Below are 14,550 nucleotides of genomic sequence, written 5' to 3' on the forward strand. Positions count from 1 at the left end.
ACTCAGCAGCACAGAAAGGGCAGAAAGTCCTACTAAAAGAAGAGGCTGACGATGCCTCAGCTAATCTTGGTGACAGCCAGCATGCATCACAGGCCCTGCAGCTGGACAGTAGGTCTGCAGATCAACACTGTCCTTTCATCAATACCATCAAACGGCAGGGGGTGCCCTTCTAATGGGGTATACAGGTAACAGAGAGCGGACTATGTAATTATAAGGTTGACAGTCAGGGAGCACAGAGCCCAAAATCCCAATATAGCAAATTACTGCACATATTACAAACAGGTGACTATGGAAAGCAATGTGTAAATACGTGAATATAAAAACAGCCCGGGCCATCGCTGTCTTAGTAGTTCTCCCATCGCACAGCTACGCATTTTGCCATCGCAGAAACAAAAGTAAGTAATAAATCTGTTAAGAATAACTAGTAATTTGCCCAGCCCTATTAAAATTTCCACTATTGGTTAAAGTGTAAAATGTATCTAAATCCTACAGAACAACACTTGGGTTCATCTACAGAAAACTTAAAATTTTACTCAACGATTAGAACAAAGAAAAATCCCAGAGATTATCCAGAACACACAGCAATCCAATTTCAAATATATCATTCAGACATATAACTAGACAGTTGCCAGAGAGGGCGGGCTCTTGTGTTTCAAAAACAAGCACTTCCTCAGCCGCAAACTAAAGCCTAAAGATCTGCATACTTTCCCAACTGTTTTATCTCCCGAAAACCAAGCGAAAGGGGGAGAAATACATTTCTTAAACCAAGATTTTACAGACAATTCAGAACAAGCCTTATCAGAAAAGTAACACTGTCTAAGTTAAAGAAACAGATTAAATGAAGATATATAGAGAAATCCACACAGCAATCAACACAATAACTATAAAGATCAGGCCATTTTACCATTTTCTAGTTGAGAAATTACCCACTATAGTTAATTACATGTTGAAGCACTGTTTATTTCTAGACACTGCTCTCCATCTGTAAATATCAGCTATGTCCCTAAATATAAGGAGATTACACCCAACTCAAGTACAGATTTTCAAGTCCATCAAGAGTTCATAAGCGTTACTAACACTGTGATCTGAGATCTGGACGAGGTAGATCTCAACACGGTTAGGTACTGGTGACCACGTGTCATCAGCTTCATTGTGACCATCATGTCACAATGTACATCAAAATGTGTACCACACGGTGCGCCTAGAATACACACAGTTCTTGTCTGTCAATTACACCTGATAAAGCCGGGGGTGGGGGGGGGGGGAGGGGGTGAGGGGGTGAGGGATTTACAAGTCAGCAATACACTGAGGCACCAACAAACACAGAACGTTCTAGTTCACTTCGTGCAAGTCAGACCCCCGAAACCTGGTCTCCGGGCGACCTGCACCGACGTAGTCTAGCACCCAAGAGGAGGAAGGCGCTAGGCAGCCGTCCCTTCCAACAGTGACAGCGCGAGGAGTGCCCTGCTGGGTGCCCAGTTTGTGGCAAAACCCAATTCGCCTTTTCAGGTCGGAGTCTCTAATTACACCTAAGTGAGAGGCTGTACGATGTCCTTAGGAAGCGCAGCCAATAAAAATCACATGCAGTGTAGACAATGAGGAGAATACTCAGCATGAGCTGCAGTAATGACAAAGTAAGCCGACACGCCCCTCCCTGGCCACTAGAGAAACCACCTGTGTTTACTGTGAGTGAGACACCATGGTTCCGGGAACACTCAACACAGTCTGTGGCCTTGGGGTAGCCAACCCTAGGAACTGGGTGTAATGGGCCGCACCCACACCTAGACTGTCCTCACTGGGTAAACCGAGTCACTAACCCATATCCCAGGGACTGGGTGTAATCGGCTGCACCCACACCTAGACTGTCCTCACTGGGTAAACCGAGTCACTAACCCGAACCCTAGGGTCTGGGTGTAATCCACTCCACCCGCATCTGGAGGATCCTCACTGGGTAAACCGAGTCACAAACCTATATCCTAGGGACTGGGTGTAATCCACTCCACCCGCATCTGCAGGGTAAACCGAGTCACTAACCCAAACCCTAGGGACTGGGTGTAACTGGCTGCACCCACACCTAGACTGTCCTCACTGGGTAAACTGAGTCACTCACCCAAACCCTAGGGTCTGGGTGTAATCCACTCCACCCGCATCTGGAGGGTCCTCACTGAGTAAACGGAGTCACTAACCCGTATCCTAGGGACTGGGTGTAATCCGCTGAAACCGCACCTAGACTGTCCTCACTGGGTAAACCGAGTCACTAACGCATAGGGGCTCCAGTACAAGCGCAGGCACAGCTCCCTGCGATCCTCTCCGCAGCTCCAAGCGTGCTGACGAGGTCGCTCGGGGCAGTGGAAGCAGCACAAGCTAAACTCTGGCGCCACGGAGGGTTCCAGAACGAGAACTGCGGTCAGCCTGACAGCACTACGGTCCGCGGGCGCCTGCTGGCTCAGTCGGGGGCGTGGGCGACTGTACGTGGGGCCTGGGGTCCGAGCCCCCGACCGGAGGAAGGGCTGCTAAATTCCTGTGACAAAGAAGTGCAGCCCGAAGGGGACTCGGCTGAAGGGAGACCTCGAGTGTCCCCGGAGCGTCCGATGTCCCTCCAACCCACACACACATCCGGAAGCCAGCACGGACCCGCGGCGAGGCTACGCGGCTGGGCGCCCCGACCTCTCCCACCCGCGCCCCCCGCCCCTCACGGCACCCCTCCCGCGGCCCCGACCATGCTCGGTCGCCCTCCGCCCGCGCGGGGCGCCCCGGTCCCCCCGGCCCTACCCGGTCTCCCCGTCGCGCGGCGGCGGCGGCGTGGCCAAGACGCGTCCACTGAGGAGACCGGCGTCCGGGACGCTCCGGCTCCAACGCGGACCCGGAGCCGGCTTCCGCCTGGCGCCGGAAGGCGTCTGCGCGGGGGACCGGAAGTTCCGCCCCCAGGCCGCGGGCAGGGGCGCGGGTTCCTCGCGGCCGCAGGCTGGTGTGCTGGTGGCGGCGGTGGGGCCCCGCGGGGCCCAGACGCGGAGCTCCGCTTTGCGGGGTGGAAGGTGACGCGAGCGGGCGGGGAGAGGGACCGGCGCTGCGGGACGGGAGGTGCAAGTCCCCCCGCCCCCCTTCTCGGAGAGACGGTCGGGAGCGACGAGCGCGCGCTGGAGATCGGAGGAGGCGGGAGGGCCTGCGGGAGAGAGGGGCGTCGGAGAGAGCCCGGCCGCACGGGGGAGCCGGGGGGCTGCATCGGGGCGCCGCGGGGATGGGGGGGCTGCATCGGGGACGCCAAAACAGTGATCAAGGCCTTTAAGGGGGGACCAGCAGGGCTCTTACCCCTCATATCACCGCATTGGGCGGATCGCCCCAACCAACCGAAATGCCCGCTGGAACTACTGAGCCCTTAGAAGGGTAATGAGGCTTCGTTACCAGCCACAGGGATGAGGACGGTTACCTCTATGGCTGTTTCGCTTGCTGCTAGTGTTTAATCAATACTTTCTTGCGCGCCAAGTCCCCCCTTTCCTCTTTAGGAAGAAAAGGTATGACAATTTTTTTCTCTCGCTCTCGGGTTATGGTGTGAGAGGTACAGATAGGATTGTCAACAGCAGAGAAGGAAGAATGGACAACATGTAGACAGTCTGCCTACACGGCACGACATCAGCCCCACACCCAGCAGAAGGGTGCAGCTTCCCGCTTGCCCACGTTGGGGAGGTTAGCAGTCGCTTTGTGGTGGTGCGTGACATCACCAAATCATGTAGTGGAGAGGTGTGTCCTTGAGAGACTAGGAAGAGCATGTGTGCGCGCGTGTGTTTGTGTGTGTACACACATGCGTGCACCCCCCCCCCCCATCAAGAAGTAGAATGTAACAGGCACTCCGCGAAATGTCATGAAATGTTTCCATATAGCTCACCACGATTGTTTGCTTGTGGTAGAAATACCCCTAATAAATAGAGAGGTCCCCTCAAAGGACCATATACCATGTAAAGTGACCATGTTCCTAGGTGACCAAGTGTCCTGGTTTGCCCAGGACTGAGGGGGATCCCAGGACACTAGAATTTTGGCACTTAAAACACTGGGATGGTCCTAGGAAAAGTGGGACAGGTTGGTCATGTCCCTGTAAAACAGATGAGTCCAGAAATGGACACATCCTCAACCAGGCCCTTCATGGTCTTCCCCACCTCCAGGAATTTAACATATGGCACAGGAAAACACAGAAGGTAGCCCTTAGAACAGTCACATAAATGGCTGTACCCTAAAGAAAAGGTCTGTTAACACCATTTGCTGAGGACCAGGACCTGCCCTGCCTCCTTTGATTACAGGTGATAATCCCTGTGTATTTCCAAAACATTCTTTTGCCTGATGAGCCAGGGAAGGCTTCTGCTTGCAACCGAAGTAAGCTCGAGGAGTGTATGCATAGCACGTCCTTGTTCAAGGGTATCTGCTCCCAGAGCCCCTGCTGAGTGGGCACTGAGCCACATGCTCCAGACTCACTGGCATAGCAAACTGAAGTCGATCTGTCTCAAACCCAAACAGCTGAGAGTCTCTGCAGCATGGGTTTCGGTCACCAATGGAGCTGCAGTTGGTCTCTTTCGTGTTGAGATAGAAATGCCCTGTAAACCTGGAATCAGGTTCTAGGCATGAGCAGGGTGTTGGAGCTGGTGGAACAAAAGCAGGAGATACTAGAGGAAAGAGGGGAGAAGGGAAGACCGAGTTATCGGAGCGGTGTTCCATCTTTGTGCCCAGCTTTCCAGCGTTGGATTTCCAGTCCCTTGTGAGGTCCAGCTCAACTTCCTGTCCTTAAATTCTGAAAATTCTGTGTCCTTCCAGTAAAGTCCCCGTGCTACTCGGGTTAGTTGTAGTCGGTTCCTGTTCCCAGTGAAACGACACCACTCCCTGAGACACTGGTCACCTGCTCACTCTACAGCATCCATCTCTTGTCACCAGAGCTCTGGAGTCAGCATGTCCTTCCAGGCCAAGGACAGGAGGGCCACTGCTGCCTGGTCCCATCAGGAAAACTGCCTCAGTTATCATGGGGCTGGCGGGTGGGGCAAATCGTATAATCAGCATATAAATCTGAAAGGAGACTTGGGAAATGGTCTATTCCAAATTCCTTGTTACGCACAGGGGAGGAAGAGAGTCCACCCAGATGGAGTTCAGTGGTCCCAGAGACAGGACTATTGATCTCCCTCCCAGCGGGCTCCCCAATTTTTCTGGTGTGGAGGGAGTGCGGTACCCCCCCCCAGACCCCTGTGAGACCCCCTAGTGTGCTGCTGAGCTCCCTCCCACCCGCCACCTGGCCTTCGGCATCAGCCTTTGCAAAATCATGACCGCTGTGTAGTTGTATTCAGAACTGGGAGAAAACGTTTTAAGGAAAAATATCTTTTTGTTCCCTCCTTACTCACCACCTGGCTCTGACAGATAAGTGGGTTAATTAGCAGAGCTAATAAGGTTACTTTAAAAGTTTATTTAAACTTTCTACACTCCCATTCATACCTGGGGGTTTTCCTTATCCTTATTTGTTCATAAACATAAATGGAAACAACCGGCATCACCAAGGGCCGCAGCAGCCGCAGGTCCACAAGTGTGCCTTCCACCGTTTGGACACACACTAATGCAGTCACGTGGCACAGTGAACCAGCCTGCTTGGAGGCAGTCATGGCAGCATGTTCCTTGGAACGCTAACCACTTAGTGTAGAGTTATATTAGTTAAAGATTATGTATTGAGTGGTAGTTAAGGTCAGCCAGGGCTCTCCAGTTAATAATTCCCAACTGCTGCAAGGCCCCGTAGGCAAGGTACTTTTGTGAAGATCTCAATCTCCTATGATCCAACAGTATCACTGAACGCAAAAGATGACTCCTAACTACGTTTAAGGTGGTGCTTTCTTCCTAAAAGGGTAGCCGCCCCAGAAATGTTTCAGGTTACCCAGAATACTTAAAAATGTAACTTTTGGTATTCTGGTCTAATTCGTTATTGTGGTAAAATATATAAAACATAAAATTTGCCATTTTGGCTACATCCAAACGCACACTGCGGTGGCATTGCTGCATATGCAACGTATACCCATCACTCCCGTCCCTCCCCAGAGCTTTCTCATCTCCCCAGACTGAAACTCAACACCCGTGAAACAGCATCTCCCCATTTCCCCCACCTCCCCTAAATCCACTTTCAGGGTAGGTTTGTCCGTGCTGCATCCCATGGAAATATGTTCAACATGGGTTCATATCCTCTGCAAGTAAACACTTGCGAGTAGAAATAACATAGGGTTTGTTCACCTCTTTTCTCTTGTGGAATTCAAGTGAAATGTGATTTCCACAGGGACATATCGTATAATAATCAGATACTTCTATTTCAGACCTCTTTAAGGCCTACACCAGTGAAATTCCACCTGTAAAACGACAGGGAAACTTGGCGTGGTACTCATTAACTGAACAGTTTGTGTGGGTGTGTTCTTTTTTTTTTTTCAACGTTTATTTATTTTTGGGACAGAGAGAGACAGAGCATGAACGGGAGAGGGGCAGAGAGAGAGGGAGACACAGAATCGGAAACAGGCTCCAGGCTCTGAGCCATCAGCCCAGAGCCCGACGCGGGGCTCGAACTCACGGACCGCGAGATCGTGACCTGGCTGAAGTCGGACGCTTAACCGACTGCGCCACCCAGGCGCCCCTTTGTGTGTGGGTGTGTTCTGAAGGGCTTGTATACGAGTTTGTAACTGCAAATGCCAAACCTTGTTTGTCTTTCTGCAAAACCAGCGAGCAATCCACACACCTGATGGGTGCGCGAGCCTCCCCGTGTTTTCCTCCTAACATCACAGCTAAGCAGAAATTTCGCTCAAGCCAGAGAAAGCTTCACCTGCCAAACCTCAACAGGGGCCGGAAAGCAAGCCTTTCCTCTTGAATACAGGTTTCACTCAAGGTTGGGTAACTGAAATAGACACACAGCACTGCTCCCGACTTGCAAATCTAACCACCAGGTAAACAATAAAATGAATTTTCAGCTCTGAGTCTCGGTGATACAAACTTAATTTCCTATGAAGAAATTAACTACAGGCTGGGAAGGTCAAGGCAAAACTTAACCTGTAAAAACAGTGGATTTATATAAGCCTTAAAGAGAAGGAATACGCCTTCTCTGTAACAGGATCCTGATTAGTTAGTAAGAAGTCACTTCCTGTGCAGGTAGCACACTCTTCAAAACATTTGAAGTCAAGCACAGTACAGGGTGGTTATCTCTGCCTTGAGTAGACGTGGCAGAAGCCTAGAGTTTTTTCTGATTCTTCTGTGTTTCTATCCTGAGACAGACCACGTTGCAAATATTGAGTTGCCAGGTAAAACGCAGGATGCCCAGTAAACTTGGGATGTCCTATTATTTTCAGTACAAATAAGGTAGGGAAGCTGAACAACAGGCTCCATCTGTTTCTCTGCGAGGCCCCACTTACTTGGGTGCCATATTTCACCTCGTATCTGAGTAAACCGAGAAAGCTATGTTCCCACCCCAAGGGGGGAGGGGTAAGAACTTCATCGTTGTCTGTGTTTCGTCCTAGGCCCCCGACACCTGATAACGTGAGAGACCGGCCCCCAAGCCTGTTCCAGCTCTGTGTCTGTCAAACCCGGCTGACACTGGCATCAATACCCGCCCCCCGGCTTCAGTGATTTGTAACACCTGCTGTTCACCTGCCACTTGCTTTCAATTGGACCCCACCCTGGATTCCTGAAAGAACATTTACCCTGGACCCCTTTCCAGTATAAACCCCCAACCCCAAGTGGTGGGGAGACTCCCTTCCATCTGAGTCTCCCAGATGCTCTGCCTACTATACTCACGCCACTTGGCATTATTCGGTAGATTCTGCCCTCACTGCCTCCTGGCTGGCATCTGATTTCCATCCCGCATGCAGCCACGGACCCTCTTGGCTGGTTCTGTGGGGTCCCCTCTGGGTCCTGGGACCTGGGCCCAGTACATCCCAAACATTGCATGGGACGTAGTTCTAGTAAGAAAGAATTTACTGTTGATCTGAAGTTCAAATTTAACTGAGCATCCTGTATTTTTATTTACTAAATCTGGCAACCCCGTTGCACATAAGCAATATTCCGTAAACATTTCTAAAAGAAAGATTCCTTAAATACAGCAATACAACTTTTTCCTCCTACAGAAATATGCATAGAACTTTAGACTATCAATATACTGTGTCGACACTATGCGTCTTTGTACACTTTCCTTGACGTGTTACAATGAGAAACAAACAGGAAGCAAGACCACAGATGTGCCAAGGGTATTGTTAAAAATTAAATGGAGGGGCGCCTGGGGGGCTCAGCCGGTTGAGCTTCCGACTTCAGCTCAGGTCATGACCTCACCATTCATGGGTTCGAGCCCCGCGTCGGGCTCTGTGCTGACAGCTCGGAGCCCGGAGCCTGCTTCAGATTCTGTGTCTCCCTCTCTCTCTGCCCCTCCCCTGCTCATGCTCTGTCTCTGTCTCAAAAATAAATGAAGACATTTAAAAAAAATTAAATGGACAGTGCGTAGGACTGAATCAGAGAGGCTGAGTTGATGTCCACATGGTTGTGGGGAATAACTTACAGGTGCAGGGGTCTGGGATTTTACCTGAGAACAAAGCAGGAGATGCCGTTGAGCCACAATGCTCGCTTCACCGCAGGTACTTTCAAAGTACTTTTCTGTAGTGGGTTGTTGTTTTTTTTCTTTTCTTTTTTTTTTTTTTTTTGAGTTGTGTTCTGTATCTTTTACTCTTTTTTCCTCGTGGCAGTCCAGTAGAATTTTCGTATTAGCGGAGTGTGGCCCAAAGAATGTTGGAAGGATCTCTGGCGAACGGAAGACTGGCTCTGCATTTACAAAGAGGGGTGGCCTCCGCTGAGCCCTCCCCCTTCACACCTTCTTCATCGTTCGCTCCAACAAACCCAAGCGCACACGGTTTATGAGAGCGTGCCGCCGGCCTGGCCAGAAACCTGTGTACCTACAATGTCCAAGGCCTCAATGTGGAGTCGCTGGCAGCTGTCCTGTCCCCAGCCCTGATCCCACTTTGGCACCTGGGCTCACCTCGTAGATACTGTTTGGGACACACCTCCTGCATTTTCTTCCTGCGGCTGCTCCTTCCTACGTGGGAGAGCGATCAGGTATCTCGACAGACACAGCACTTTCCTTATGAGTCTTTTCTTACTAGTTTTATTAGCCTTTTGCCCCACACAACCTTCTTATTCTTCCTCAGCTAAGCATCCCCTCATTCCCGTGTTCATTCAACAGCTATCCGGATGGCATCGACTGCTCTCGGCCCGTGGGGAAACAAGAGACAACAATTCCCACCCAGGAGGATTTTGTGTTCCAAAGGGGGGGGGGGCAAAAAATAAACAAGAAAGCAATAAATGAATATGTGAAATTGTAACATGATGACAAATGTTTATTTGTTATAACGTGACATGTTTATTTTCCACCATGATAAATATTCTAGGGAAAAAATAAGGCAAGATAAAAGAATGGGGGCAGTGGTAGGGTTTCGATTACAATCATCAAGACGGGACTTTGGGGCAGAGGCTTAAAAAAAAGTGAAAACAAAAGGGCTGGGGAAAAGTGTTCCAAGACAGAAGGAACCCCCGGGCAAAGGCCCCAAGGCGGGTGCAAGAGAGTCAAATTCTGGGCGTTCCAACTCGGAGGCCTGCAGCTCAGGCATGTCTCGGTTCCAGCTCAGACCCAGACTGGACTCTCTTCCAGAATGACTGATTTGCTGGCCTTTCTGTCTCCCCGCCTGAGCCCTGCAGACTCTTCCCCTCTGCACACTGCCCCCCGCCCCCACCGGGGGCATCGGAGGGGTCATGAGGGAAGACTGCAGCCTGGAGGCTGACAGGACTTGCCTCCTCCTCTGTTGCATCACCTGGGGTGACCCTTCGCCTTGGGAATGGCTGTTGGGACGGGTTCCCAGGTTCGACCCTGCTCCCCGGCCTCGTGCTTCACTCGTGTTGCCTGGTTTCCCAGCCATGCCTCCCTTGCCTCTCCAGATGCCCATCGCCCAGGAAACCAACCCCCTGCACAAATTCCTCTTCGCTAGGATAACTGGTGTTGCTTCTTATTCCTGGCTGGAGCTTGACTGGTAAAGGGGCCAGAGAGAATTTTCCTGAAGTTACCGACCACGTTTTATCTGTCTCTGATTGCAAGCACTCAGCAAAATCCCAGCAGGTGACAGTGCCCAAACAAGGTTTGTTGAACGAATAAGGCAAAAATATCCTCTCTATGCACCAGCTAAGTAAATTGAGACCAGTGCCTGAAGGCGTGACATCCAACCCCAACTTGCTCATTAAGCTCTCAGAAAGCCACCTTCTTCGGCAGAGCAAATGCAAGGTCTCCTTGTGAGCAGCACCCCCTGCCTGAACTCCTATAAAAGAACACCTTTTCTTTTATATTCATGCACTAAGGAAATACCACACCCCACTTTATTTTATTATTTTATTTTTTTAGAGAGAGTGTGTGCGAGCCAGGGAGCGGGGCTGCGGGAGAGAGAGAGAGAGAGAGAGAGGATCTCGAGCAGGGTCCACGCTCACCAAGGAGCCCAATTCGGGGCTCCATCCCATGACCCTGGGATCATGACCTGAACCAAAATCAAGAGTCAATGCTCACCCAGGTTCAGTCGACATTCTTTATCAAAGCTTTAATCTATGATGAAGTCATCCTGGAAAACTCAGACTGCTTTGGATCCGGTAACAAGCAGATGAGAGACAGGATTTTGACACAGAATACTTTTTTTAAATGTTTATTTATTTTTGAGAGAGAGAGAGAGAGAGAGCACAACAGGAGAGGGGCGGGGGGGGGGGGGGCAGGCTCCAGTCTTCGAGCTGTCCGCACAGAGCCTGACGTGAGGCTCCATCCATGAACCGCAAGACCATGACCTGAGCCAAAGTCGAGTGCTAACCTACTGAGCCCAAGATGCCCCCACACAGAATACTTTTGATGCACTTTTACATCTTAGCTCTGTCTGTCTCGACACAAGATCCCTTTTTTGGATTACTATAACATCCTCCAGACTGGATTCCTTGCCACTAGCTTGGGACACACAGCACATTGCTCTCCGGTATTTGTCCAAATCTCTCTTAACTAATTCACACAGCTTCATCACTTACTAGCTGTGTGGCCTCATAATTTGGTTAACCTCTCTGTGCTTTGGTTTCATTATCTTAAAATGGGGACAACGATAGTACCTACCTCATAAAATTGGTATAAGGTCTAAATAAGTTAATGTAGACAAGTACTTAGGACAAAATGAAACACGTGATGGCCATCATTGCTACACTTGAAAACGCTGTTATCCTCATGTTGCTTTGGGGATAAAATGCAATTCTGTAGCAGATATAGGTTTTCCTACTAGGAAACCTCCAGCTATCTTTGTAGACTCACCCTCCACTTTTTCCCTCTCCACTTCTACCCATCAGTACCTGTCTCCTCACCCCTCTGACAAAATCTACTTCCTTGCTAGAAGGTTCCGAGGGCTGGACTTTCTAGCACCACTGTCTTCCCAGTCTTTTCTTATTGAGTGTCTTCATGTGTTTTTCTCGGCACTGGAATGTTCTCCTTCTGCCTCTCCCTCCACCACACATCCCTACTCGACCCTCAAGCCCCTCCCAGATGTGACTCCGTAGAGAGGAAATGACTCATGTCCTCTAGGCCAACGGGAGACTTCATACCTGATGAGTCAATAGCCCCCCTGTGCACCACCTCACACAGTTACATACTTGTCTCTCCTTACAGGAATCTTCCATCCCTGGAAGGCAGGAAATATACCCCAAAAAGAGGACTCCGGTGCCTACTATGTGTTCAGTTAACGAACAAGTAAATGAACTGATCGAGTAAGAGCAACTCAGAACGGACAGAGGCGTAGAGACCTTCACCTGCCGCCTTGTTCGCCTGCCGCCTTCACCACCTGCCGCCTTCACCACCTGCCGCCTTCACCTGCCGCCTGCTCGCTTGACAGTAGGTGAGCCTTTGGGCCAGGTCACTTGTGATGCAAATAAACTCTAATTGGACCCCAATGTTGTCAGTTCATCCTACTACTTTTTAAAAAATTATGCTAAAAAGGTGTATAAATACACAGCACGTACTAGAAGTTGGTCCTCAAGATGATTAGTTTTGTACAAGTTCACAGCAGGGAAGCTCGATACACTAGTGTTTCACACAAGGGTCGTTCCTCCAAAGGGGTCTGAAAAATGCAAATGTAACCTATTCCTCTTACTACAAAAGTCAAACGCGGAAGAAGAAGGATAAGGTGGTGGGAGAAGAGAGGCGAGTGCTCCAAGTTCAGGCTACGAAGATGCCAGGAGAACCAAGAAACAAGAGATAATCAGCAGTGAGGCGCCAGGGGGAGGTGAGTCCGGGGGGAGGTGAGTCCAAGGGGAGGTGAGTCCGGGGGAGGTGAATCCAGGGGGAGGTGAGTCCGGGGGAGGTGAATCCAGGGGGAGGTGAGTCCGGGGGAGGTGAATCTAGGGACAGGTGAGTCCAGGGGGTGGTGAGTCCAGGGGGTGGTGAGTCCAGGGGGAGGTGAGTCCAGAGGGAGGTGAGTCAGGGGGGAGGTGAGTCCGGGGGAGGTGAGTCCAGGGGGAGGTGAGTCCAGGGGGAGGTGAGTCCGGGGGAGGTGAGTCCAGGGGGAGGTGAGTCTGGGGGGAGGTGAGTCCAGGGGGAGGTGAGTCCGGGGGAGGTGAGTCCAGGGGAGGTGAATCTAGGGACAGGTGAGTCCAGGGGGAGGTGAGTCCAGGGGGTGGTGAGTCCAGGGGGAGGTGAATCCAGGGGGAGGTGAGTCCAGGGGGTGGTGAGTCCAGGGAGAGGTGAATCCAGGGGGTGGTGAGTCCAGGGGGTGGTGAGTCCAGGGGGAGGTGAATCTAGGGGGAGGTGAGTCCAGGGGGAGGTGAATCCAGGTGGAGGTGAGTCCGGGGGAGGTGAATCTAGGGACAGGTGAGTCCAGGGAGAGGTGAATCCAGGGGGTGGTGAGTCCAGGGGGTGGTGAGTCCAGGGGGAGATGAGTCCAGGGGGAGGTGAATCTAGGGGGAGGTGAGTCCAGGGGGAGGTGAGTCCAAGGGGAGGTGAGTCCAAGCGGTGGTGAGTCCAGAGGGAGATGAGTCCAGGGGGAAGTGAATCCAGGGGGAGGTGAGTCCAGGGAGAGGTGAATCTAGGGGGAGGTGAGTCCAGGGGGAGGTGAGCCCAGGGGGAGGTGAATCCAGGGGGAGGTGAGTCCGGGGGAGGTGAATCTAGGGACAGGTGAGTCCAGGGGGTGGTGAGTCCAGGGGGTGGTGAGTCCAGGGGGAGGTGAATCCAGGGTAGGTGAGTCCAGGGGAGGTGAATCTAGGGACAGGTGAGTCCAGGGAGAGGTGAATCCAGGGGGTGGTGAGTCCAGGGGGTGGTGAGTCCAGGGGGAGATGAGTCCAGGGGGAGGTGAATCTAGGGGGAGGTGAGTCCAGGGGGAGGTGAGTCCAAGGGGAGGTGAGTCCAAGGGGAGGTGAGTCCAGAGGGAGATGAGTCCAGGGGGAGGTGAATCCAGGGGGAGGTGAGTCCAGGGAGAGGTGAATCTAGGGGGAGGTGCGTCCAGGGGGAGGTGAGCCCAGGGGGAGGTGAATCCTTCTCTTCCCCTTCCCCCTCCATGCTCCTGAGACCCATCCCTCAAGAAAAGGTGCCACTTGGGAAGGACGGCCTCTAGGCACACCACAAACAAACTGAAAAGGCTTGAAATGATCCGTCTCAGCAATGGGTGCCCTGTCTCATGCCTCCATAAGGTTTAAGCCCAGCATTGTTCCAGGCCACGTCCCCCCAGCAACCTTTCCCTCCTGGCTGGACTGTTTCCCCACCTGCGGTCCACGCGGGCTTTCTCCCTTTCTCCAAGGGCTTGGGAGGACAGTCTTGACCCGAATGATTTGTGAGCCTGACTCGAAAAAATCAATTCTGGCAAACTGAGCTCAGAGCATCCACAGTATGCAAACCCTGTCTGGTGGGGACTGACGGCTCTCTCTGCTTCTGCACAGCTATTTGCTAGTTTAATGCTTCAGCACCTTTATTGTGTGGTCCCCTCCACCCACCCTGTGACTGTCTTTGTGTGAACTGTGGGCTTTGCTCTTGGGCTCTCCGGGTTTGTTTTGGTTTGGTTTGTCTTGTTTTTCTGAACCTCACCCGGAGGTCAGGGATTCTTAACCTTATTTCAGTTGTGGCTCCTTCTGAGAACGTGATGAAGGATATACATCCGTCTCCACAAGACAAAGCGCGCACAAGCATGTACACACACGATTTTGCATACAATTTTAGTATGCTCGTGAGAATCTCTCCGTTTGGGTCTTATCATACAAAACCATAACTATATAGACAAAGTTGACCCAATATATCAGAGACAAGGTATACCCTATGTTTTTAAAGTCTTTGTGATGAATGGCTCAGGAGTTCACTGGGGTTGGGTTTTGTGAGACGGCTTCTCAGAAACACACACTGTCGGAGCCAACCCAATGCGTCTCCTCACCCTAGCGATTTTCGTGGTTGGCGGAGTGAAAGATCCAGGCTTCCCCTATTTATCTAGAGGAACGCCAACCAGTCCGCAAGTTTTGCCTAAGCGTCCC

General features: G+C 51.4%; 1 protein-coding gene and 1 long non-coding RNA gene across 5 annotated transcripts in view; one reads left to right on the forward strand and one right to left on the reverse strand.

The window, feature by feature from the left end:
- The window catches only part of DISP1 (dispatched RND transporter family member 1), a 186,809-nt gene extending 183,904 nt beyond the window's left edge, over nucleotides 1–2,905 (reverse strand). For 2 of the 3 annotated variants that reach the window (XM_086693280.1, XM_086693274.1), the window contains exon 1: nucleotides 2,773–2,905. The gene's annotated coding sequence lies outside the window, so the exon portion shown is untranslated. The remainder of the gene's footprint in view (nucleotides 1–2,772) is intronic. The other variant, XM_086693279.1, reaches the window with a different exon arrangement.
- An 11-nt stretch (nucleotides 2,906–2,916) lies between these two features.
- LOC147572797 (uncharacterized) lies at nucleotides 2,917–11,991 on the forward strand. 2 transcript variants are annotated; one of them, XR_015245790.1, is made up of 2 exons: nucleotides 2,917–3,081; nucleotides 11,711–11,991. It is a non-coding gene; the product is annotated as an uncharacterized LOC147572797 (long non-coding RNA). The 2 variants fall into 2 exon arrangements; XR_015245789.1 differs by lacking the exon at nucleotides 2,917–3,081 and adding an exon at nucleotides 7,607–10,166.
- The last annotated feature ends 2,559 nt before the right edge of the window (nucleotides 11,992–14,550 follow it).

Source organism: Puma concolor, chromosome E4 (genome assembly GCF_028749965.1).
Source record: "Puma concolor isolate L17-30 chromosome E4, mPumCon1.1.hap2, whole genome shotgun sequence".
NCBI lineage: Eukaryota > Metazoa > Chordata > Mammalia > Carnivora > Felidae > Puma > Puma concolor.